The sequence below is a fragment of the Protopterus annectens genome, chromosome 3.part1, assembly GCF_019279795.1.
Source record: "Protopterus annectens isolate FY-2018-M chromosome 3.part1, PAN1.0, whole genome shotgun sequence".
In the NCBI taxonomy this organism is placed as follows: Eukaryota; Metazoa; Chordata; order Ceratodontiformes; family Protopteridae; genus Protopterus; species Protopterus annectens.
In genome coordinates, this window is record NC_056732.1 from 460,570,510 (window position 1) to 460,597,111 (window position 26,602).

Below are 26,602 nucleotides of genomic sequence, written 5' to 3' on the forward strand. Positions count from 1 at the left end.
ATAAAACCTCTATGTCACCAGATGGATAGCCAAAAGGCTAATGGATAGAACTCAAGTTAGAGTGGGATAGCCACATCAGTAAGAAACTAGTCCAGTGGAGTACCACAGGGCTCAGTGCTGGGTTCCCTTCTGTTTGTGATATACTTCTCAGATGTCAAGGTAAGTATAAATAGCCTTTGGCTGACCAGGTTTGCTGATGACTGCAAGATAGGGGCAATCAGTGACTCCCCAAATGGTGTTGATATCCTACAGAAAGGACTGATGCAGACTAATGACTGTCAGAGCTATGGTCTCAAATTAAATGTGAAGAAGTACATAATAATACCCTTTTAAATACCTCTGCAAATTACAACATTGATAGCACCCCCTAAGAGTGGACCCAGTGATGAGAGATCTGGGTACTCAGGTAGTAATCTGAACTTTGACTATCATGTGTACATAGTGATAAGAGGATCCTTCTATGTGGCTCAGCTTACAAAGTAAGGACATGGCATCCGGATCTAAGGATATCATAGTACCACTGCTGCTGGCCTTCATCAAACCAGTAATCGAGTACAATATACCCTTTGGCATGCACCTTGCCAGGTAACTGCAACAGCTGGAACATCCTCAGAGGTTTCTCATGAAAAGGTACAGGGTATAACTAACATTTCATATGCAGACTGATTAAAAGCCCTATCACTGTATTCAGTTTCCTACCGATTACTGAGGGGAGATCTATTCTTGATCTGCAAGGCAGTCTCTGACCCAGCCCTAATGAAAATGTTGCATATTCACAAAACTAGCTGAACAAGGGTTACTTGCTCCAAGGAACTAAATTTGATCTCTGACATGAATAGATCATGCAGGAGAGACAGATATGTGCCCCAGAGATTGCTCCTCCTCTGGAATAGGCTTCCTATTCATGAGAAGCAGAGCCCTTCACTGGCCATCTTCAAGCACAATCTGGACCAGTCATTGGGAAATCGCAAATTCATTCCTTGGGTAGCAACCATGTCCTTTATGGATAGAGTCAGTCTGTAAAAATTGTCAAAACTCCAGTTGCTGACCCTTGTTGTCTTTACTCTAGGGATAAAAAAACTGGGTAAAATCTGGATATAGCTGGCTAGGCTTGTAAGGTCTCTTGAGCAGTTAGCTAACTAATCTCCTATGAACCTATGAAGAATTCAAAGAAGCAAAATTCAGTAAAATTATATATATATATATATATATATATATATATATATATATATATATGTATATATATATATATATATATATATATATATATATATATATATATATATATATATATATATATATATATATATATATATATATATACATGGATTTGCTTCACAAGCTCAAAGGTCCAAAACTCTGAACTGCAAATGGTGAAGACCATAAGATCAAAGTTTTGAAACTTCAAACATTTTGAACGGAGATCGCTTTACAGCACAGGAAGGCACATTTGCCATTTTGCTTACTGTAGTGTGATTTCAGAGTTGATATATTTATTTAGCAGCAGGTATGGGGGTGCAGGGGGGCTTGCCCCCCATGCAAAAACATAAAAACATTTTGTTTAATTTTTTTTTTTTTAGTACAATTGAAAAGTTTCAAAACTTCAGTCTTATGGTCTCAACCATTTGAAGGTAGAAGTTTTGAAATGTCAGTCTTGTGAAGTACACCCATATATATATATATATATATATATATATATATATATAGATATATATAGATATACACATACACACACAGTTATCTCTCCCTCCCTCTCTCTCTCTCTCTCTCTCTCTCTCTCTCTATATATATATATATATGTACACAAACACACACACACGTGTGTGTGTATATATATATATATATATATATATATATATATATATATATATATATATATGTGTATGTATATATATATATATATATATATATATATATATATATATATATATATATATATATATATATGCATACATACATATATAGCTAGAGATATAAATATAGATATACACACACGCACACACACTCACATTTTACTTATTATTTAATGGCTTTTCAAGAAGGAAAGATTCTGGACCAGTGTAGCATTCTACATCCACTTCAAAAATCATATCATCAATGGATGCTGAATAGAATGCAGCATATCAGATTATAGCATTAGAAGACCTACAGGCTTTTTCACTTGCTACTTGTGTATTTATGTGGAGTCCCCCAGTGTTCAGTGTCGGACATCTCCTATCTGGTATATTCTTCTATGAAGTAAAATCCAATTACAAAAGACTCTGGCTTTCTAAGTTTGCAGATGATTACAAACTAGGTAACTTGCCATTTTATATCATGAACAATAGAATATTTTTATTAAACTTTTCTTAGCCTCTTATTGTTGTATCTTATATACAGATATATCACAGGCCTAGATATAGGAGCTTATGTATCATAAATATGATTGCTCTGTATCAGATGCCTATCTTAGCCTGTATTTTGTATATGCATAGATGTATAATTCTTCTCAATGCACTCTGACTGGATACCTTAATCTTACCCTAGCTGGATTCAGTCTTACTGCTATATTCTCAATTTTGCTATATACTCATTTTGTATGTAATATTGTTGATCTGAAAGACTGTGATGTGTTTTCTGCTCTTTCAGCTTGGATTATGGTCTTAAAGGGTTAATGGACCAGTCCACTTACCTGGTGAACATATAGTAAATAAATAAATAAATAAAATAAATAAATGCATAAATAAATAAATAAATAAATAAATACATACATACATACATACATACATACATACATACATACATAGGAGCAGTTATTGAATTCGTAAATGGCTTAACCACTCTGCAGGAAGGTTTGTACCAAACAAATAAATGGTGCCAGAGTCAAGGACTCTAACGAAATACCAAAAAATGCATTCTCTTATCCTCTGGAAAGCCATCAACGTGGGGAACAACTGCATTACTAATACTCCCCTGAAAGTTGGCTGAGTTGTTCAAGATTTGGGAACTTAAAGTGACAGTGACCTGTCTTTCATCCAGCATGTGTCCATTGCCATAAGAAAGTTCTAATATATTCTACACAGCTTATAAACAAAGAAATCGTGGTTAGATCTATAGCTATTATTGTCTCATTTACTCAGCCCTTATAAAGGGCATTCATTGAGTATAATGCCCCCTTTAGCATGTATCTGTCCAGGCACATGCAACAACTGGAATGCCCACAAAGATACCTTAATAAAAGGACACAAAGCCTAATTAATATATCCTACATGGACCATCTCAAAGCCCTGTTACTATACCCAGTATCCTACAGACTGCTAAGAGGTAATCTGTTTCTGGCATACAACATATCCTTCAACCAAATACTGAGGGATTCACTGCACATCAACAAGTCCAATGGCATCAGAAATACTCAGTCTAAGGATCTAATATTTCTGCAATATCAACAGAATGGTTTCTATCTATAGGTATATCACAAAGAGGATACCCCAGATCTGGAACAAACTTCCCATCCATGTAAAACAAAACTCATCCCTGTCCCCATCCAAAGGCAGCTTGGATCAATGGATGGGTACCCAGGACTACCCTTGGCTCTACTAATGGAGAGGTATTTCCAAAAGGCTTTATTCCACTTACGACTCTCCTCAAATTATCTATGGTATAATCCCAGTTATTCTCACTAGAAGAAATATATAATTATCAACCATGGGATTGGTAGAGCCAATCTAACACCAACATGGGTGTTAGACCACTGGCTAGGCTTAAAATGTCCCACAGCAGCAGCTAGCCTAGTATTTACCTATGAACTCATGAACCTATAAAGTCATATGCCAGTTTCTACCTGAAAGTTCATAATAAAATTCTCAAGACATTATACTAACAAAATAGAGTATGCAATTCATATATGACAGATATTCTATTTTTACAGACATTATTGCAGCTCACTACTGAATTTTACCACATGACTTTGACTAACTCTATCCCTAAGGTTTGAACTAAGATATTTTACAACTAACAAATTCCTTTTTCTATTGAAATGCATAGAATCTATTTTATTTCTGATATTTACTACTCAGTAAATAGATATTCTGAACTCTTCTACATTCTGTGTTAGAAGCAAAAGATGGCCCTGAAATTAAAACTGAATATAACGGACCATGCCAAATTATGACATTAAAATGACTGTGCATGCTGTTTTCTAAAAGCCAGTTGTTCAGATCCTTTTGACTTTTCTAGACAAAAGTTTCAGGGAATTACTCTTAGAAGAACAGGTAAAATATGTACAAATGACTGTAATTCTATCCTCAAAAATTTAAATGTTGCTTAAAATGGAATTTGGCCATCTTATTTTTGTTGTTTCAGACTATGGCATTTGATATAGGATATGCAATGAATGGAAAAAATAATGCACACACACACACACACACACACACACACACACACACACACACACACACACACACACACACACACACACACACACACACAAATATATATATATCTTGCCAAGAGAAACATATGCATAAGACACTTATTATAATGGCAAATTTGGAAAGCTACAATTGTAACCAGTACTACTGAACATAGGACATATACTGCTGCAATGAAAGGCAAGTATAATGCACCATGCCAACCTACAAAATTTAAAGGATTAAAATTATCTACAAAGTAGTTTTAAAAAATTCTTCATAATTTCAGAGAATCATCTGTGGAAGCTCAGATTACAAATTACACAGGTTACAACACAGCAAGCAAAGAACTTGAAAGTCAGGATGGAAATTGATGACAATAATAACAATAATAATAATAATAATAATAATATTAATAATAATAATAATCATAATAACAATAATAATAATAATAATAAACACATCTCACTAGTTTTGCACTTCCAGTGCCAGCTTTGCTGAAGCGTCAGACATTTTTACAGTTATCACACATTCTCTCACACATTTTAGAAAAGACAGCTTGAGAGGTATGGCCATGCTGCTTCACAGATCTTACTGTGGCTCTGTAGTCCCTTTTAGTGAACTGGTTCACAGGTGAGCAGCTGGCTGATAATCATTTCCATGATTCTGATGTTCATAATTTTCTATTCAGCACAATACTTTGACTGCTAAACATAAAACTAAGCCTCTGCTTGATGATATGAGGCAAATCCCAGTGCTTGTAGTAACAGATGAATACCTTTGCTGCATTGCAAGGTATTTCATTTTTATTTCAGACAGTAATACCTTTTTGAAATGTTGATGCTATTACAGCGCACTGATCAGTACTTATTTTCTTTAACACTGCAGAAAACTGCTTGTCTATGAAGTATATTTCCTATCATATTCTCACGGAAGCTGCTGCTATAGATATTAATTTTCTACAACTTATTCTTTTGTGTCAGGCACCGTTCTGTCAAACTACATTTTACATTCGAATATGTAGCACTGCTGCTTCTCTGCAGTGGCTGTAACATCTGTTTTGTGTTGCCAGCTTTTTGATCTGCAAGATGATCTTTTCCTGAACCCATTGCTGTCAGGCTTTAAAATTACCTTCATCGTGTTATACCAGTCACACAGGTGACATAAATTAGTTTTACAGACAAAAAATGTATAACTCAGTGCAGGCTTCATTAGAGTACACTTTGAAGAATGACTGTGGTATCCTGAAAACATCCATACTTTCCTGCTCAGTATTTTTATTATATTCATTTCATTTTATTTCATTAACTAGGTAGTTAAATAATGACAGGCTGAATTGCTGAGACATGATTTTTTTCAGCTTACGTGATATGAGTTTTTTTTTTAGAGCCAACAAAAACTATTTTATATGAGCATTAGTGGTATAGAAGCAGTATATTATTATTATTATTATTATTATTATTATTATTATTATTATTATTATTATTATGCTTTTCATTTAAAGAGGATGTTAATATAATTCATAAACATGCAACACCCTAATGGCCACTGAAAATCCATATTTGCCAATTAAAATTCCTTCCAACACTCTCCTTTTCAAAGTGATGAATAAATGTTTATTAATGAACAAAGGTTCTGTGGGATGGGCCAAAGTCTAAGTTACATGTCTGCATTCACCAATGGCTATCACCTTGAAGGTGAAACAGTAACAGAAGTATTTTTGGTAGGTAAGGGGCAGCCAAGCTCATATGTGCCTCCAATAAGTGGAAATGCCCCATCTCCTTCTCTGCAGCTGCCAGACCTGGAGAAAGGCACTTACTTTGTGCACTCTAGTTTTGGTGAGAGCAGAGGCATACTTGTAGCTGTCAGACTTATTCACTGGTATCGGACATTTAGTGCATATCCCATATGAATGTCAGTTCAGCACCTTTATAAATATGGTTTTAATTTTATTTATTTAACGTTTGTTTACTGGGAAAGTCTGACTTGGAACGAAGCCAATTTTCAGCAGAGGCCCAGGGAGAAATACTCCAGACACATGTTTTTGTGACATAGGTGGAAACTGGAGTACCTGGAGGAAACATGCACAAATACAGCTGAGAATCAAACCAGAGAAACTCTTGCTGTGAGGTGACAACACTACCACTGCGCCATCCAATTTTGAAAGTGCACTTTGCTGTCAGGCTTTAAGATTACCTTCATCGTGTTATACCAGTCACATATTTGACATAAATTAGTTTTACAGACAAATGGAGGCTTCATTTGACTGTCATATTCATTCCAACTCAATATAATTTTTAATGAATTTTTACACCATGTTTGTCTCTAGTTTTACTTGTGACATCAAAATTAGGGTACTACATGCTTTGCTGACAAACCCTTGATACAATTATTTTGATCACATGTCTTATTAATGAAAACTTAAATAGAGAAATCTTTCGAACACCTGCAAATGTTTAAAGGATAATAAATAAGACAAGTAACTATGACAATAAATACATTTATCAAGATACATTCACAGATCTGCAGTGAAAATTTATGTTTAAGTTTAAGCAATCTGGAAGGAATGGTCAATAGCTGCATATTTTCAAACCTCCTGTGTAATACTACGAAAGATTTGCAAGTGAAAAAAATCCTACATGACAGAGGAGAAACAAATAGTGATAAAGGCAACATTGAGAGGTGTAGTATTAGAAAAAAAACTAAGTAAGAGTTATAGAAGAGATAACTGAAACATTGTCTTAAAAATCTTAATAAGGATAGCTGAGGTCAAGCATTTCAAATGAGGTAGCTGCTTACCAAGCAATAACCAAAAGTCTGCAAAGAAAAGTTGAAAAGACCATACAAAGAATAGGAGCAGCATAGAGGAATCTGGACTCGTGTTTGGAGACATCGCTGTCACCACAGTAAGAAAAATCTGGATTTTAAGAAGACAGCTACATGAACAGCAAAACAATCAGGAGAAAGGAATCTGTGAACAGTAATTATCCAAGACAGAATATAAGAGCTTGACCTGAAAACTTATTTTAAAGAATATCAACAGCTACATCTACTAAGTTACATGTTCCTCAAGTAGACCAAACAGAGTCATATGTTGTTAAAAGGCTTGTGATCCAAGACACTGCCAAGGAACGTGTTTAAATTTCCAGTTGTTCCAGAGCCCTGTCCAGTTAAATAACTTGCTCAATATCTCCCAGTAAGCAAATGGGGGCTGAGTGAATCAAATAATGGACTGTAGGAAGCAGTTTGTCACAGCTCATAGCCTTAAATCAATTCACTAACTTTCAGACTAGTCTAAGTTGAAAAGAAGTAGCCTGAAAGACTAATGACCACAAATATTCTATGCAAATTTCATGTCTACTGCAACAGAGAACGGATGTGCCTGTAACATCAGGCTGGAAAATGATTGTGGCTGAGGGAGCACATTTAAAAGTGCTGGTGGATTTCTCAGTCAACATATACACAAAAAGAAAGGCACTTGGAAAAAATACAGAAAGGTGCCTGAGGTATGGTTTGAATTCTTATTAGAATTTCCTGATAAATTTGGTTTGAATAGTAGAGAGAGAGAGAGAAGTAGAAGCTCATATTCTACTCAGCATAGGAGGCATGTGCTCTTGTCAGCGAAGAAGTGGAACACCGTGGAAAGGGAATGTGGAGGAGAAAGAAGGTGACCTGGCAATGATGATGGAGTGACAGTCAGCTGGTAAAGCCAGTCACCAGCTTGCTATCATAAAATTAAAAGAGACGGACTGTAGTATACGAGCTGACCCAGACTTGCTACATCAACATGGATCATAGGAAAATAACCATAAAGAGGCAAATGGATCAGAGTGGGAGGAGAAGTGACCCAAAATGTAGGGAGAGGATTCTTTTTGTGGAGGGGTGACAAAGTTAGTCTTCTGAAAAGTAAAAACCTTCTGCGGAAAATGTTTAGGAAGGACTAACATTAATAGACAAACGGCATTGTTATGTTTAGTTCAAGTGTTTTTCTTTAAGTGCACAGAGACTGCCAGTGTCATGACTCATGCACCCTTTATGTTAATTCTTACTCTTAAAGAGAGCCATTATAATATCCTACATCCTACTTTCTTCAAAATCAAGAAAGATCTGGTGCTATTGGGTTCAATAAATGATATGGATTATTCTACGTATATACAAATACGGTATCCTACATTTAGTTATAAAATGCCATATTACTAAAATATGGAGCAGTTCAATAGAATAGTTTTAGTCTCAAGTGAATCAGTATTCAATACTTGAGAATATTGACAATCCTCTTTCCTTTCTTGTTTACATTATATACAGTCTGGACATCTCTAAGACTTCTTGGCAAGTCATTTATCTCTTACATATTGGTAATGCTGTTGTAGCTGCTAATGTTTGCACACATTATTTTGAGAATCATCCTGTCCTAAATTTGGCATAGACATCAGGCTTTGCTGAAAAAAATTATTCTCTTGAGTGCGGCTCTGAGCAGCGGTATGTTCTTACTCTTCTTGAGTCCATGCATCAGAAGTAACATTCTGAGAGTTCGTTCTATGAGAAGGCAGTATTAGCTAAAAGACTTGAATCCCACTGTTTCATTCTCTAATTTCTTTCTGTTTTGTAAAAATACCTATGACTTCTTCTATATACTAACTAATCTGTTTTTTTGACATATGATAATTTTGGCTCTACTTATCAATTACAGTTGCTTTCATCTGGCCATTCTAGATGATTTTTATAACTTGAATCCTTTACCTTATCTCCTTTCTTCAAACAGAGAGACATTTTATTTGTTTCTTAATACAATTTTTCTTTTCTCTGGTACTCACTCAATAAAAACGTCATTGCCTTATGTATTTATTTACTTATTTATGTATTTATTTGCAGTTAGAACTGGTAGCAGGTAACTTGTTGTTCAATCTTCTTCACATAAATAATTGAACTTACACCTGCTTTAAGGAGGTATCGTTCTGTATTTTAAAACTGAAATGTTACATTTCTCAACTGGAGTACTATCAAATATTTCTATCAGTTTTTTAATCACCTGCACTATTGTTTCAACCTCATTATTACAAGGCACAAAATGAGTAACTGATGTCTGGATTTATTTTATTTATGTATTTTGATTTGCTCAGCAGGCTAGTAGACTGAGCCAAAGCAGAACCATTTCAGCCACAGCCCAACTTACAGAGCACATAAGATAGTAGTACAACAGTTAGACAAGACAGAAAATAGTCTATAATGTAGTGTGGTATATGTAGATTGCAGTTGTATGTAGTTAACAGCATAGACACTATGACATTTTCAGCATTTACAGAGTAGTGAGATGTAATATAAGCATGTGTCAATATGCACATTGTCTAAAAAAGAGAGTTAGTAGATGATGGTTAGTTTTCAAGCCTGAGATATTAGTGTGAGATTGTTAGTTTAGGATGAATAAGGGTACGGGAGGGAACTTAGGATGGTGACAGATTAGTCATGGACTTGAAGGAATGAATGAAGTAACTAACTCTCATCTGGAGTTAAAGTAATGATTTTGTAAGAGAAAAGCATATTAATAAATACAGCAAAGGGGATTTTGGTAAGTTTATGCTGTTAGGGAATTAGTGAAACATATGCAGGTAAATCTCTAGCTTAGGTGGGAGAGGAGTTCATCTCTGAACATAGTACATATGATTATGCTGCAGAAGTCATTACAGAGTGAGCCCCATAATTTAGATGCTGGAAAGAAGAAGGTATGCTCTGTTGGGAGGATAGTGTATTACTTGGTCTTAGAAAAACCCAGACACCATTGTTTTGTGTATGACATCTGACAGCAATGACATTTTCTTACATTCTGCTTCCTTCTGGATCATCACTATTCTGTTTATGTTGTCAAATGTTTTCATGCCCTCCACAAAACCATACAGATCCATATCTATAAATATTGGCATCATTTTTGCATTCTCTTAGCCTTCATAGACATGAACCCTTTATAATCACAGTTTAGGACTGAAATGGGCCTGTGTGAAGCTGGATCTGATGGATCTTTACTTTCTTTATGTATTACAGCTACTGTCGTTTTCTTCCAGGATGCTGGTACTTCTCCTCCTCTTAAAATACTGTTAAACAAAACCTTGCAGATCTTTAGCAGTTTTTCCTTCCTAGCTTCCAAACTTCCACAAGAATACCATCTATTCCTGGGGACTTTCTGTGGATTGGTTATATATTACCATTTTTATCTCATCCTCCTATACTAGCTGTCAGTAGTTGAGCCTGCACTCTCTCTCTAGCCTTGGCATATTTAGTCCTTTCATAAACATTTCCATTTGTACCTTTTCTTGATTTCCATATGTCCCTGCTTTATACAGACTTCCATAGAATTTGCAAAATATTTCTAATACTTCTATGGGATCCCTTGTTATTTTCCTTGTTATAGGCTCCATAAGCTTGGCAACAGCCCTTTCTACTTTCTGTTGCCTGAGCTGTTTTGCTAAAAGTTTTTCTCCTCTAGAGGTATTATCAAAAAACAGTTGCCTTACAGCAATCTTTCTAAACTCACATATATTATCAAGGTAATCCCTTATTTTCTGTTTAGCTTTCTGTAGTTTCGCCTCATCTTGTTCTGTGAGACTCCCCTTATTTTGCAATACTTTAAAAGTTGTCACTCTCTCTAAATAATTCTTGTTACTTCCTAACTGTATCTCTCTTACTTTTATTTCCACCCTATTTTTAAATTCCACTTTAAATGTATCCCACTCCCTAGCTATGTTTTCAGAAGAACGTTCTATCTTGTCTAATAGCTCATGAATAATTTCCACTACCCATTTCTTAAATTCCTGTCTTTTCAACTGATAGGTGGGAAAGTGCCAGTGTTTCATTTTTATTTCATTACCCTGTGTTTTTATTTTAGTTGTTATTGATCTGAAATAGTTCTTAGGTGCATATTAAGACCTTCAATTTAATGCACATGTTCCTGTGAAATGCAAATTCTGTCTAACCCAGCCCAGTTTTTGTATCTTGGGGAATAATATGTAAAGTCACTCCGAATTCCTACTACTGAATTCACATCTCCCATGCCAAATATTTTCATAAATTATGTATTTATTTATTTAAACATCTACCTCCTTTGTTATGTTTCCCTTTCTGGGCCCCCAGACACATCTTCACTATCACAAATAAAATTCCAGTCCCCACCTATAAGTAATATTCCATGTTGAAAGCTGACTATTTTCCCCAGAATTTTCTTTAGCTCCATTTTAGCATTTTTGGTGGAATATAAATACATGCCAGTAGCCCCTTAGTTCTAAAAAGCTACTATTGTTGTCTTTTTTGTCCTCGTCTATTACTATTGCAGCTCATTTTGCAATTAATGTAAGTATTCTTCTCTTCCTTTGCCCCAGGTATTCTGCTGAATAACCATCCTGAAAATCTTTCTATATCAAATTCTCATGTTAATTTCTTTCCAAGTCTGTCTCCTGTAGCATAGTTAAGTGCACTCTACATTTTTAATATAGTTCACTACTCTTTCTTTTTTATATTTATCTGTGAGACCATTAATGTTTAAAGACATTATACAAAGAATCATATTCCTGAGGGAATGTTATTCCCACCTTTTATGTATAACAGCTTTTTTGTTAAATGTATAGTTCCAGCTTCTGTGTTACATGCATGCACTGTTTGGCAGGTTAATCTTTTATACAATTGTTTCTTGTTATCTTCATTGAACTTATGTTATATATTGCAGAACTTTTTGTTTTATTGAAAACCCTCAAATAAAAATATACACACATACCCAATACTCCCCTAAAACATATTAACTAAATAATAGCACACAAAACTATGTACATCTTCAAATATTGAAGTTTTACCCCTTAATAGGAACAAAAGTTCCAGACGGACAGCAATACACACACAGAGAATTGAGCTAAACAGGAAGAAAGATTGTCCATGCTAAAACACATGGTAGAGCCTGTGATTCCATTAAGTGTTGTCTGGTTTTGCATTATATTTATAGCTATCTGAGTTGGGAAAACACTTGAATCCTTTCAGAAAACATTTTCTCCAAACCATTTCTCTTTATCAGATTGTCTGCTAGTGACATGAGAAATAGATACAGGGCTGTTTACTAGACAAAACACCTTATAATATTCAATATTCTTTTTCATTTACTTGCTTTCTGTTAAAACGTGTTACTGTATAAAGCTAATGGCCTTAACCCAGTCATTCCCCTATGCAAGAATTAAAAAAAGCACACTATGTTTTCTTTTGTCATGCTCTTTTAACAATATTTAAATTTTTTCAACACTGCAGTGCCTACATTTCTTAAAACTGAACAAGGCGAAAGAAACAAAACGAATAAACAAAAGCATCTATTTAAATTAATATCTCCTTTTACACTTAAAAATAATTGAAAAACTTTACTTTATAATATGCAGGGAAAATCATGTACAACTTAAGTAATACTGTTAAGAAAACATTTTGATTTATTTACAGTTAACTCTCTCACTCCTCTTCCTCTCTCCTGAGTATTTTTCCAAACATTAATAACATGATGTAGGGCATATACTTTAGAGTCACCTACAAGTTTAAAAACAAAGTCCAAACAAGTCCAATATTTACAGATTTTCTTGTTCTGTCCTGGATCACAAATATAATTACTGCTTTGTAATCCAACATTTGTCATTTTCCAAGTTACCAATTTTAGTCTCCAAACATTAATGACATGAAGTAGGGGATATGCTTTAGAGCCACAAAATAAAATCACCATCACACAGGAACCAAACTGACTTCATGGAAAATACTGGTTACCAGTATTTTCCGTGAAGTCAGTGTGGTTCCTGTGTCATGGTGATTTTATTTTGTGTTTCTTTTGGATTTTTTGCTATTTCTTCTCATATGCTTTAGAGCCTCCTACAAGTTTAACAAAGTCCAAGAAAGTCCAATATTTCCAGATTCTTTTGTTCTAGTCCTATTCATTTCCATCTCCCAAACCCTGTCTTTGCTTCATCTCCAGTGCACTCTCGATTCTTCTCGTCAACTCCTGTGCTGTTTTCTGTCTCTCAAGGATTTTCTGTTGAAACAGTGGGAAATATTTCACTGGCACAGTCTCTCTGTGGTCTTTATTACCAGAAAAAGAAGCAGAATCTCCTTCTGTTTTACAGCTCATTTTTCATTGGACAATTTTTTTGTATTTCTTCCTTAGCATGCACTTCATCTAAAAATGTTTTTGTTCCTCCAGGGAAAAATATTTTGAAGACAGCTGGGTAAAGCAGTTTGAATCGCATGCCTGCTTCTCATCATTCCATGAATAATGGAATTAATTTATTCCTCTTCTGCCTAGTGTACAATGAGTAGTCATTCTCCACAAACACTCTACTATCTCCCACTTTTAGTACTTTGTCCTTCTGTTGCAGTTTAGTCAGAATCAGTTCCTTCTAATGGTAAGATTGCATTTTTACTATTAAAGGTCTAGGTTATTTTATCTCATACAATGTGCCCGTTCAATTAACAATTCCTGTTGTGGAATACCAGTCCAGTTGCTTATTTGCACCTTCATGAAATTAACACAGTCTGTTCCTTCCAGCTTCTCAGGTAGAGCAGAAAATCTCAGGTTTTCTGTACATGCTCTGTCCTCTAATCCTATTATTTTTTGAAACATCTCTTCTTGTGCAGTCTCATATTTAGCCAGCCTTTTCTTCATTTAGACCTTTGAGTTTTGCTGTTTTATTATCTCATCTGATTATCTGTTTAAAGCTTCTTCTATTGTTTCCATCCTTTTAGTGTTTCATTTGTTTTAGTCAGGTCTGTATGCAATTGCTTTATACTTTCCTCAAGGTTAATGGAAGTCATATCTAGAGCTTGCACTTCTTTTAGCTGAACAGCTACAGTACTTTTCCCAGACAGTGTTTTCTTATCAGCTTTTGTAGCTAATTTTACTTCAGGTCATCTGCATTTCTTTTTTCCTAGCATCCAGGCGGTGCACTTACTAGTTAGTTAATGAAATTTACTCAGAAATCCAGGTCCACTGGCTTTCTGTGCTAAGTTTCTATTTCCACACTGGGAGAGCCAGAGTTAAAGTGTTACTCATTCTGCAGCCATTTTGGAAGTCTATCATGGTGGGATTGTTAACTGAGTGGGTTAAAACACCATTACTTGATGCAATGTTACAATTGCCTTATGTACACAGACAACCCTCTCCTCCTTCCAACAAACTCAAATGTATGTGAAAGATCCAACTATACAGCCAAACTGGAGGCTGAGCTCTCTCAACCCAAGACTGGCACAGTCAGTCAGGAGGAGAAGGACATCACCTGCACCACACAACCAGTCTCACATAGACCAATCGTATAAGCAAACAAGACACATAAACTCACAACAACATACTCAGAGGCTCTAAATAAAAATCTGCCAAAGCAGCAGAGACCTCCAAAGCAGACATCCAAGCAACCGCTACCACCTAACAACTCTCACGTATCACATACTTCACAAAGTTAGTGTGCCACATAGTCGCAGCCCTTAAGGCTAAATAACACACCAAATACACTAGTAATAGGAGACTCTATTGTCAGGCACACTGACGCCCCGATCACCAGATTGAAAAAGGAGAAGGTCACTGTAAGCTGCTTGTCGGGTACCAGGATCCACCACATAACACAAGCACTCAGGTCACTCCACAGCAGGTACAAATATGACTCTGTCATTGTCCATGTCGGTGTGAATGACCTGAGACGTACCTCCTTGGACTACATGAAAAGAGACATAGAGGAGCTCTCGCATCATGTAGCCCAGGCCGGTATGACCCTGACCCTGAGTAGCATCTTGCCCTCACCAAGAATGTTTCCACAGTATAAGGACAAAATGATCAATTTTAACAATTGGCTAAGCTATTGGTATCATTCAAAGGGGATCTAATGTCTGTCAGCCTGGGATGACATGCTCGACAAGCCACGTTGCTTCGCTAGGGACGGCTTTCACCTGTCACCCTTAGGATTTTGAATACTGGCTAAGGTTCTTGCCACCCCCATAGTGTCTTTTTTAGGCAAGGCTCAAAAGACAAACCCACCTCCATAGAAAATGCAAGAAACAAAAAACTAAGGGTAATGCTACTCAATGCTAGAAGTCTAAACCTCAAGATGCATGCACTCGAGGCACTCCTTGGTATGGAGAAAATCAATATCTGTGCAGTAACAGAAACCTGGTTCAAGACTTCAGAGAGCACCCCAGCACTGCCATGATATAACTCATACCATTATATTCGGCCCCAGAACTCTGACCAAAATACTAAAGGCAGGGAAGTATCCATTTTCATCAGGGATACTCACACCTCCAGGTTAGTGGCACTGCACGAGGCATCGGAGACCATCCATGTGCAACTAACAGTGGGCAAAACTGCATTTCAGTTTGTAGCCTGCTACAGGTCACCCACCTTGTCCCAGGACCCCCACTCAGCATTCCTGAGAACATTAGAGAATATGAAGGTCTCACCAAACACCATGTTATTGGGGGATTTCAACTACCCAAACATTGACTGGGAAAATACTCAAGTCCAAACTCCTTTGCCCAATGGATCCTGGAATTTATAAACTCAAACACCATGGAACAACTGGTCATCACTCCCACAAGTGGGGATAACATATTGGACCTGGTCATCACCAACATGGGGGCTCAATGTTCCATACCAGAGGTAAACCCCTTGTTGGTAAGATCAGACCATAAACTAATCACTATGGACATCCACATCCCAACCCCAACCCCAGTCAAGAAAACCACTGTGAAAAACCTCTCAAAAGCAAACTTCACACTTCTCAAAACTGAGGTGGAGAACTTCAAAGCACCTGGGCTAATTGAAAATGCTACCCAAAATGCAGAATCCTTCACAAATGCATTCTATGAGCACCTACAAGAATGCATGGATCATGCCACCCCAAGTAAAACCAAGACTCACTCCTCCAAAAACAAGAGACCAGTCTGGTGGACCCCGGCCATAAATAAACTTTACAACAGAAGGAGGAAACTATTACATGATAGAGCAAAATCCCAAAAAGGGAAGGCATCCCTGATCAGTACTAGCAAGAAACTTGGATCCCTCATAAAATCATCAAAGGCTAGCTTCAAAAGAAAAATTGCCAAAGATTCTAAAGATAATCACAAGGCTTTCTTTAGCTATGTCAAGAATCTGGGTGGTAACTCCCAAATCTGCTCTGAGCTGGTGCAAAATGGCACAAAGTACACTGAACCCACTGACATTGCCAACATCCCGGTGGACAGGTTCAGTGCAAACTTTACCCCCCCTCCCCCCAAAAGGACCTGTGTCTATCCCAGAAGTATGCAGTCCCCCTGACATCACAGACACAGGTGAAAGCAGCCTTTTCCAAAGTAAAAAAACACAGCATCAATGGGACTGGGTGGCATCCTCGGCTGCGTCTTACACGAACTCCAAAAAGAACTAAACCCTCACTTAAATTCACTGTTCCAACTCAGCCTCACCACAGGTTATGTACCCAAAGAGTGGCGTACAGCAACGGTAATCCTGCTCCACAAAGGGTGCGCCACAACAGATCCCGGGAACTATTGCCCTATAAGCCTGACTAGCCTGGTCTGCAAGGCTACGGAGCGCATCATCATGGATCTCATAAACAAAGACTTTGGGAACGTCCAGACACGGGACCCTACCCAATTCAGCTTTGTTAAAGGCAGATCTTGTCTCCTAAACCTAGTTGACTTCTTCAAAACAGTTACCAAAGCCATAGATGAGGGAAAGGCAGTCCACACAGCCTACTTGGACCTCGCAAAGGCCTTCAACACAATACCCCACTCTGGTATCATAAATAAGCTTACCAGCCTAAATACTAACCCATTCGTCACTAGATGGGTTGCAAACTGGCTCAGGGATAGAACTCACATGGTCAGAGTTGCGGGCGCCATGTCTGACTCTAAACCAGTTAAAAGTGGCATCCCACAGGGCTCTGTCCTGGGACCCCTCTTCTTTGGTTTATACTTCTCTGAGGTACAGGCAAGCACGGGAGGACTGTGGCTGACCATGTTCGCAGATGATTGCAAACTGGAAGTCATAATCGACTCTCCGGCTGACACAAGCATCCTCCAGAAGGGTCTTACGGAGACGGATTACCTGGTGTCAGAACCACGGTCTAAAGCTAAATGCCAAAAAATTTTAGTCATCCCATTTGGGAAAAACAAAGTGCCCACAAACTACCACATAGGAGGTATTCCGCTAAGTATGGAAGAAGTAATTAGGGATCTGGGGACCCAAGTAGATAGTAACCTCTCCTTTGACAATCACATTGCCAAAGTGGTTAGAAAAACCTTCTATATAGCTCACCTAATCACAAAAGTGTTCACATCTGGACATGTCTAAACCGGAACTAATGGACATGCTCCACCTCAAGAAAACCAAATCCATTAGAGCTACACGCTCCAGGGATTTAAACCTCAGCACAGTTATAAATAGGACATGCTAGAGGGATAGATTCATATCCCAGAGGCTTCCTTTGCTCTGGAATAGAGTCCCGGTCCATGTTAGGCAGAGCCCCTTGCTGATCCTCTTCAAGAGAAATCTTGATGAGTGGATGGGAAATCGTAAATTTACTCCTGGGATCACTTCTATGGCCCTGCTGGATAGGGGCTCAGGAATCTAGTCTAAATGGGAGGCAAAAGCCAACATATTCTGGCTAGGCTTATAAATGCCCTAGGGCTGATAGCCTAGTACCTACCTATGAACCTATTACATATGTATAATATGATATGTTCAAAACATGCAGAGATACATCATATATTAATAAAATGGTTAAACCTGATTAGATAATGAGCAGACATCTCACATCTAGCATGCATGTGACCTATACCAGTGTTTCTTGTGGGGGCACTGTCCATTGGGTCATCTAGCAAGGAAATGAACATAGGAATACAAACATTCAACATGAGGCTGTTCATTATTTTTGCACACATTGTCATTCCTAGAAACCATGTAGGTCATTTTCCATGAAGAAAGGTAGCAGGACACTCAAAATAGTATTTGCTGTTGTGAATTGTGATTGACATTGCATATGCCTTGGAGATATGGCTGATGACCCCCATCTGCAGCTCCTAGATAGTTTCCACAGTGCAGACAAAAGACATTGCTGAGTTTGTATTTGGAGTGTTGAAGTCCACCTCCACTGCCTGAATATATCTGATGGTGCACTGTAGTATGCTTCAGATACATGCAACAAGATATTTATGGTGTGTGCTATTCTATACAACATGGTGCTGCAAAAGCTTCTACAGCAAGGAGAGAAAATAGCACTGCCTGACATACCTGTCACCACAGAGGAAGAGGAGCCAGGTGAGGAGTCATCATAGGTAGAGGGAGTGCAATGCAGGAAGGCCCTAACAATGTGGGTGGTATATGGTTCCCAACTATGGGCCACGGCAAGACAAATACAGCACAAAACTGATGAATCCACTTATATACCTAAGCTATGTATTGCAGCCCATTGATTGACCACAGTATGTATCAGGCATTATCATACCCTCATTAGCCAGAGGAGTGGTCAGGGCACAGTCATCATTTGGATAGTTGAGGGGGCATAGTGACATAGGACAGCAACAAATGTATATGATGGGTCATTTGTGGTGCCCATTATAAGCACATGCATGACTGCTGATTGTGAGGCATTAGGGTCATGTACACAGGTAATCCTACAGAGTTTCAAGGGGTAGATTACTGGCTTGCATATATAGTGTGGTCCTGAATGTCAGATTTGAAGATTTGTGGCTTAGGGGATAGTGTTCTACATTGTTTGCATATGGGAGAGTCCCACTGTTACTCCTGCCACCTTTGTTAACTGCATATTCTTGTGTGGTCCTGAATGTCAGGTTTAAAGATAATATGGTTTAGGGGATGATGTACTATACTGTTTACATGAGGAAGAATCTTATAGGGTTGGCACTCTACATTGTTTACACATGGAAGCTTCTACTATGGCCCCTGCAATTTGTTTCTGGCAGATGAGCAACCACTTTTACTGGCTGCATATACGTTGTGGTCCTGAATGTCATATTTGAAGATATGTGGTTCGGGGGAAGGTATACTACTTTGGTTGCATGTGGAAGAATCCCACTGTGGCCCTTTCTATTTGTTTCTGGCAGATGAATAGTCACTATTATTGGCTGCATATACTGTGTGGTCCTGAATTTTAGGTTTGAACATATGTGGTTTAGGAGATGGTAGACTACATTGGTTACGTATGGGCACCTGCTATTAGTTTCTGACAGATGAACAGCTACCATGGTCAGGAAAAGGAAAGTGTCAATGATGGGACATCTACAATGGATTGGGCTAATGCTGAGCTTCTGGACCCTAAGTGGTATGTCTGGTGGGGTGTGCCAATATCGGAGATAGTTGAATGTTGAAAATGGCCACATGGGATTCCACAGCCAGGAAGGAGGCCACCATGCAACCAAAAGAACAGACCACCCCTATATAAGCAGCTATAGCCAGGAGCTGAGGCCACAGTGGAGGCAGATGAACATCAGTTATCATCTTGTGAACCCCACAGCCAGGGTGGATGCCACAGTGGTGTGAGTCAAGCACTAACCCCAACCTGGGGAGTGTCTATGTCTATACATGGAAGCAGTCATGGACACTGTAGCTGCTGTTGATATGGTGTGTACTTCTGTGTTAGGTGTGGACAACTGCAGTGCACAGCCATCCCCTTGAGTATGCAGCCAGATCCCAACCAACATGGGGATACACTAATGGATGCCACATGGAGTGCCATTTCCTGGACTCCCTCCAACATTCTCTGCTATGGCTGAAGGCCTTAACACAGGCCACAACACACTGAGCATCTCAACATGATCTAAACAGCATCTGCCTGCGCCTGGATGACAACCCTGCACTATCAATGACTGATGCCAAAGGTAATATGCACACCATGGAATAACTGGGCCTCATAATGCCAACTGTCCTAACACACCTATTGCTTGTTTTGTGTAGGCATACCTCAGCATCAGGATGGCCCTCTAATACTGACTACATAGGTGCTGACTGGGTATTGTGTGTGGACAGTTCTTATAAACATGGCATCTTACACTAGTTACACAAGATTAGACTAGCTCTCTGCAGTGCTCTCAGCTGTGAGACAGAGGAGTGCTGTCTTCATGTTAACATTGCAGACAGTGCCACATTGTCCTTAGACTATGGCAGGGGCATGACACCTTCATCATTATCAACCACATGTTGTGGTTAAGTATTTTGCATTTGATTTTCAGTTTTATTTTTAGTTTTAGAACACACATTATCAGAAATTTAGTTAAGCTCCTTTACTCAATAAAAGGGGTTACTATGACAGCAGAAAGCAACACTTGCCTACTTTGCTTTCCAAAATCATATCAATAGCAATCCTGATATTAAAGCATGGTCATTTCTTTTATATCCAGTAGCGTACACACAAGGTAATATAATAACATTTAATATGGAAGTAGTCAACATGCTTAAAGAAAAGGGATTAATATATTGGCATCAATTGCTAAACTCTGGAAAACCTCTGACAATAGACCAGATTAAACAGAAATTACATATGGAAGATAGTTCGTGGTTACATGTACAAGAATTAAGGCAGTATATATTAAGCAAACAAGAAACAATGCATCCATCAATAAGACAAAATGTTCCTAACCTTATAGAACATATAATATTACTAATGAATCAACCTATTACTGGAAAGGGATACTTATCATCTATTTATAAAACAAACAAAAAAATAAAAATGCATAATAATGACAAAATATAGAATTATTATAGATCAGTTAATGGACATGTGCCAAATGACAGAGATAAAAAAATAATTCTTCTCTCTCCAAAGCAGACATCACTTTCATTACATTGGAGACTTTTTACATGGCAATTCATACACAGATCTTATGTAACCCCTCATAAAATGGAACTTATGTTTAAGAAAAATATTGGTTGCTGGAGATGTGATTTATCAATAAAAGCAGACTGGCAACATATGTTCTATGAATGCCATTTGATTAAACCATATTGGGATAAAATTAATTATTTTCTGCAAATGATATTCAATGATAAATTCCAGATTTCCAAATCTATTATTTTGTTTAATGCACCTGTACCCGACTGTGTGCCAAGAACAAAATATGTAATCTTATGGACTCTCCTAGCTATTGCAAGGAAGAACATTACATCAAACTGGAAATCCAAAGCTTCTCCAACTTTTAAGCAATTCATGAATATGGTGTCAGCAGTATCGCAATTGGAAATGAACACTATTAAAGGAAGAACTGAAAGAACTACATCATTATACGTAGCATGGCAAAAAGTAACTGAAATACTGGAGAATAATGACTGCAGCAGATTATAATCAGGAAACAATTGTATAGAAAGTCAGTTATATGTCAACAATAGACACCCTTGTGAATACTTTATTTTGGTTTTAATGTTTGATATCTGTTTAGAGGTTTTAGCCTACCTTTTTAAATAATTTGTAAATACTTCATTGTCATAAATAACCTGCATTCATGTTTTCTTGTTTTTGGAAATGAATAAAAATATTAAAAAAAAAAAAAGAAAATGAAAAAAAAAAAAAAAAAAAAGTGCACTGTTTCTCTCTTGGACTGCTGTCTACAGTTCAGCTGCTTCCTGAATCAACTAATGAGCCAACCTGGCTATATCATTACTCACTGCCCTAGCAATAGCCAAAATTTATTTAATTTATTTATCTTACATTTGTTTACCGGGAAAGTCTGACTGGCATAAGACCCATTTTCAGCGGAGGCCTGAGGAGAAAAGCTCCACATACAGAGATTATACAAAAACTTATACTAGAAATTATACAAAACTTATACAAGAAATTATACAAAAATATATATGCAAGACATACAGTAGGCCAGAAGTTACATTCTATGCTATTATAGCTGACATTAAACAAGATAGCTGACAATGTGGTTAGTGTAGCATCCATAAACATTCGTTTCAGCAGTATACACAAGAGTATTTTTCATAATGCAGATTTTCTAGGTTAATAGAGCATGACTGGGTAACCATTAAAGAAACATAATAGTTCAAATGGAGATATCTCTACTGCTCTAATTTTGTGTTGTCAGTATATAAAAATAGACATATTGTATATAAATACAACTTATAACTTACATGCCTGGATAATTGCAAAATACACACACATACACACACACACAGACACACACACACACACACACACACACACACACACACACACACACACACACACACACACTGTTTGGAGATTGAGGTGGTCAGAAAATGAAACAGAAACTAAAAATTAGGGAATACCAAGTAGTAGAAAACCAGGCCCTAATGCAAGGTTGTAATCTGGGTTTGCATAAAGTATGGGAAGTGCCACGATAATGAAACTGTGCTGTCACCAAGGATTATTATACTACCAACTAGAATTTCTGTTAAATCATCATGAAACAGAGTGTCTGTGATTTGTTCTGCTATATTGTGATACTTTAACACAAAATCTGCCCATTTAATAGTCAATATCAGCTCATTTTACACAAAACCTGGAAGTGTATTTTCTTTTAAGGCTTAATAGCTATACAATGCCCATTTAAATACCATTTAGTCACATATTCTCCATACAGCAATTAACAATATTTCTGGTCTGTTCCTCATAAAAAAAGTGTTTTTTCTGGCAAATCATCGAGGTTTGAAGTCATTAAATAATGATATACATTTAAGTTTCACATTTCATATTCTTCAAAAAATGCATGGTAACATAAATCATACTATTCTATCAACTTTCTAAGTTTATAAGAGCAATAATTAATTGTTGGCATTAGTACCTCCATTATTTTGGCTTTGTCCAGATTTCTTGTGTTAGAAAGTTGAGAGGTATGCCTGTCACCAAGGCTTATTATACCACTAACTAGAATTTCTGTAATGTTTGTTAATGTTGATTTAATATAATGTAATGACTTTTGTATAAATGTAAATTTGCCTATGTCACGAGTGATAATTCAATAAAGGTGTTTTAAAAAAATCACCATAAAACAGACCATCTTTCATTTGTTCTGCTACATTGTGATACCTGAGCACAAAATCAGTACACGTAGCAATCAATATGAGCTCTTATTACACAAAACTTGGACGTGTACATTTCTGTTCGGGCTTAATAGCCATATAAAGCACATTTAAATACCATCCAGTCAAAGATTCTACATACAGCAATTAATGTTGTACAGCAGCTTGCAAGTCTGTTTACTAAAAGCAGATGAACTCTACACTCAAGAAAAAGTAATACGATGCTTTTATCTTTACAAACCTGAAGTATTTGATACATATTACCCTTATGATGTTATGTGTGTCTTTGAGTATCAATTAGTGCTGAATCACACCAGATTTGTGTGGTCTCGCTGGGATATCAATGTTTTGGGTAGTGAACCAATTCACAGTGCATGGATATTTAATCCAAACTCACCTCGTAGTCAATCCTGGGTTTAGGCATTGCCAAGTCTAATGTCTGTAATGCTGCAGGGAATGGCAGATGGTGCAAGACTCTCAGTAGGCAAATAAATGCAAAATTGTGATTTAAAGGGGCCATGCTGACTTTCATGGCAACCTAATATTTTAAGAAGCAATTCAGCATTTTCTGGCATCAACCACTGTCATTAGGTATATGCTTACTTGTAGTATCAGATTCTATCTCAATGGAGCTGTGATGTTTTTGTAATTTTAAATATGGGCATACTCCTTTGGTATTGGCTTTTACTTCAGAAAAACAGATGCCAAACAGGAGACGTCCCAGCACAAAACCTGGGGGACTACCACTGGTGACTGGTCTCATTATTAATTTCTTCCTTATGGTAACCCGGAGAGTGATAGGGATTTATTCCCAGTTTATTATGATTTCCTTCTATATCTGAGTGGCGAATTATACCAAATCTTTTGGTCAGGTCAAGGTACACAGTGTGCACCATTTTGCATTCATCCATTGTTTTGGTGACCTTTTCAAAAAAGTCCACATGGCCGAGTAAGAGCAGACTGTCCCTGACGAATCCAAATTGAGACATGACTCTCACATATCAACACATTACATGACAAACAGGTTGTCTGCACATGCACATCATTTACCTCACTAAATAAGGTCTCAACATATAAACTCACATATATATATATATAGGTACTCACAAGTAGCTTACCAAAACCTCAAAGGCCTCCCATATGCTGCCCTCAGAAACAACATGCAATGCCAACCACTACACATAAAACTGTATATCACAGTGTCTCTACAAGCAACCCCCCCTCCCCAAGGCAAAACACCACACATTCAAACATCTTGGTAATAGGAGACTCCATCATGAGACACACCAGGTTGGATAAAGAGAGGGTTACTGTCAGTTGCTCATCAGGGCCCAGGATTTGCCAGATCATGCAAGCACTCAGGTCACTCAACCACAAGTACTAGTATGACTCAGTCATAGTTCATGTGGGTGTGAATGACCTGAGATGTGCCTCCCTGAATGATATGAAGAGTGATATGATGGACCTCTTCAATACATGTCACAGGTTGGTATGAGCCTAATATTGAGCATCATTCTACCCTCACCAAGAATGATATCACAATATAAACAGAAAATGATTGACTTCAATAATTGGCTTAGCAACAGGTGCCATTCCAAGGGGATCCAGCATTTGTCAACCTGGGATGACATGATCAACAGACCACGCTGCTTTGCCAGAGCTGGTCTGCACCTGTCACTTCAAGGCTTTCAAATACTGGCTAAGGCATTAGCCACACCCATAGTGCCTTTTTTAGATAGTGCCAAACCAACAGACCTACCAACATAACAAATTCTTCTAATGCCAAACTGAAGGTACTAGTGCTCAGTGCTAGGAGTCTTAACAATAAGCTGCACTCCCTGGAAGCTCTGCTCAACCTGGAGAATGCTGAAGTCTATGCAGTTACAGACACATGGTTCAAGGCTGTGGAAAGCACCCCAGCATTACAAGACTACAGTGCCTATCACACATTCAGACCACCCTCTGAAAAAGAAAAAAATAAAGGAAGAGGTGTTTCCATTTACATAAAAAACATTCACAATTCTAGACTGGTCAAGTAGGGTGACTCACTTGAGCAACTCCGTGTCCAGATGACCATAGGCAAAATGCCCTACCATATCTTCACTATCTGCATTTCCACAACTATAAACCATGAAAACTACTCTACATACCTGAAGTTACTATATTCACTTGATGTACAGCCCAACACCCTTCTCATGGGTGAATTTAACTACCTTTCTATATACTGGGAAACATACATGACCACAAAATTGCAGGCTCAGAGATTCCCGTACTTTGTTAGTGAAAATGTTCTGGAACAGCTGGTCTCCATTCCCACAAGGGACGCAAACATCCTTGACATAGTACTCACAAATATAGGGGAGCATTTCACCCCCACCGGTGTAATGTCCTCATTGGTAAGATTGGATCATAAATTGTTCTCCTTTGAAATAAATGTAACAGTAGAACGCCTAGCACACCCTAAAACCCTAAAGAATTTTGCCACGACAAATGACCATCTATTAAGTGAAAACATAGGTAATTTTAAAGCTCCCTCTAACCCCAAAAACATGGATGCCTATGCAGAAGTATACACAAATGTCCTGTACAACCAATTAAAGAATGCAACAGCATTACTTGCCCGAACTAAACCCAAGTCTAGATGGAAAAGAAAGTCATCCTGGTAAACCCTGGGTATAAATTAACTATATAAAAGAAGAAAAAAAAATTTCTGTCTAGAAGTAAGTAGCAGGGTTCACAACAAAGAAAAAAAATCCCTCATTTGTCTCAATAGGCAAATTGGGGAGCTAGATGAGTCTTCAAAAGCTAAAATATCCTCCTAAGCAAAGGATAACCACAAAATATTTTTTAGTTCTGTCCATAGTCTTAAGTGAACTACTCAACAGTGTGCTGAGTTGGCTGTAGATGGCACTACCTATACACAGCCAGAAGAAATAGCAAACCTGTTGGCCAATAAATTCAGCTCAAATTTCACTCCCTCATTACCTCTGGTTACTCCCCTGAAGTATCCCCAACCATTCTTTTACCTATTATCACAAATGAACAGGTCATCTCTGCAATCGCTAAAGCTAGAAACATGGCATCAATGGGCCCTGAAGGAATCCCAGGGTGCCTGCTAAATAGCTTGAAACATGATCTAGATGATCCAGTCGTAATTCTATTTAAC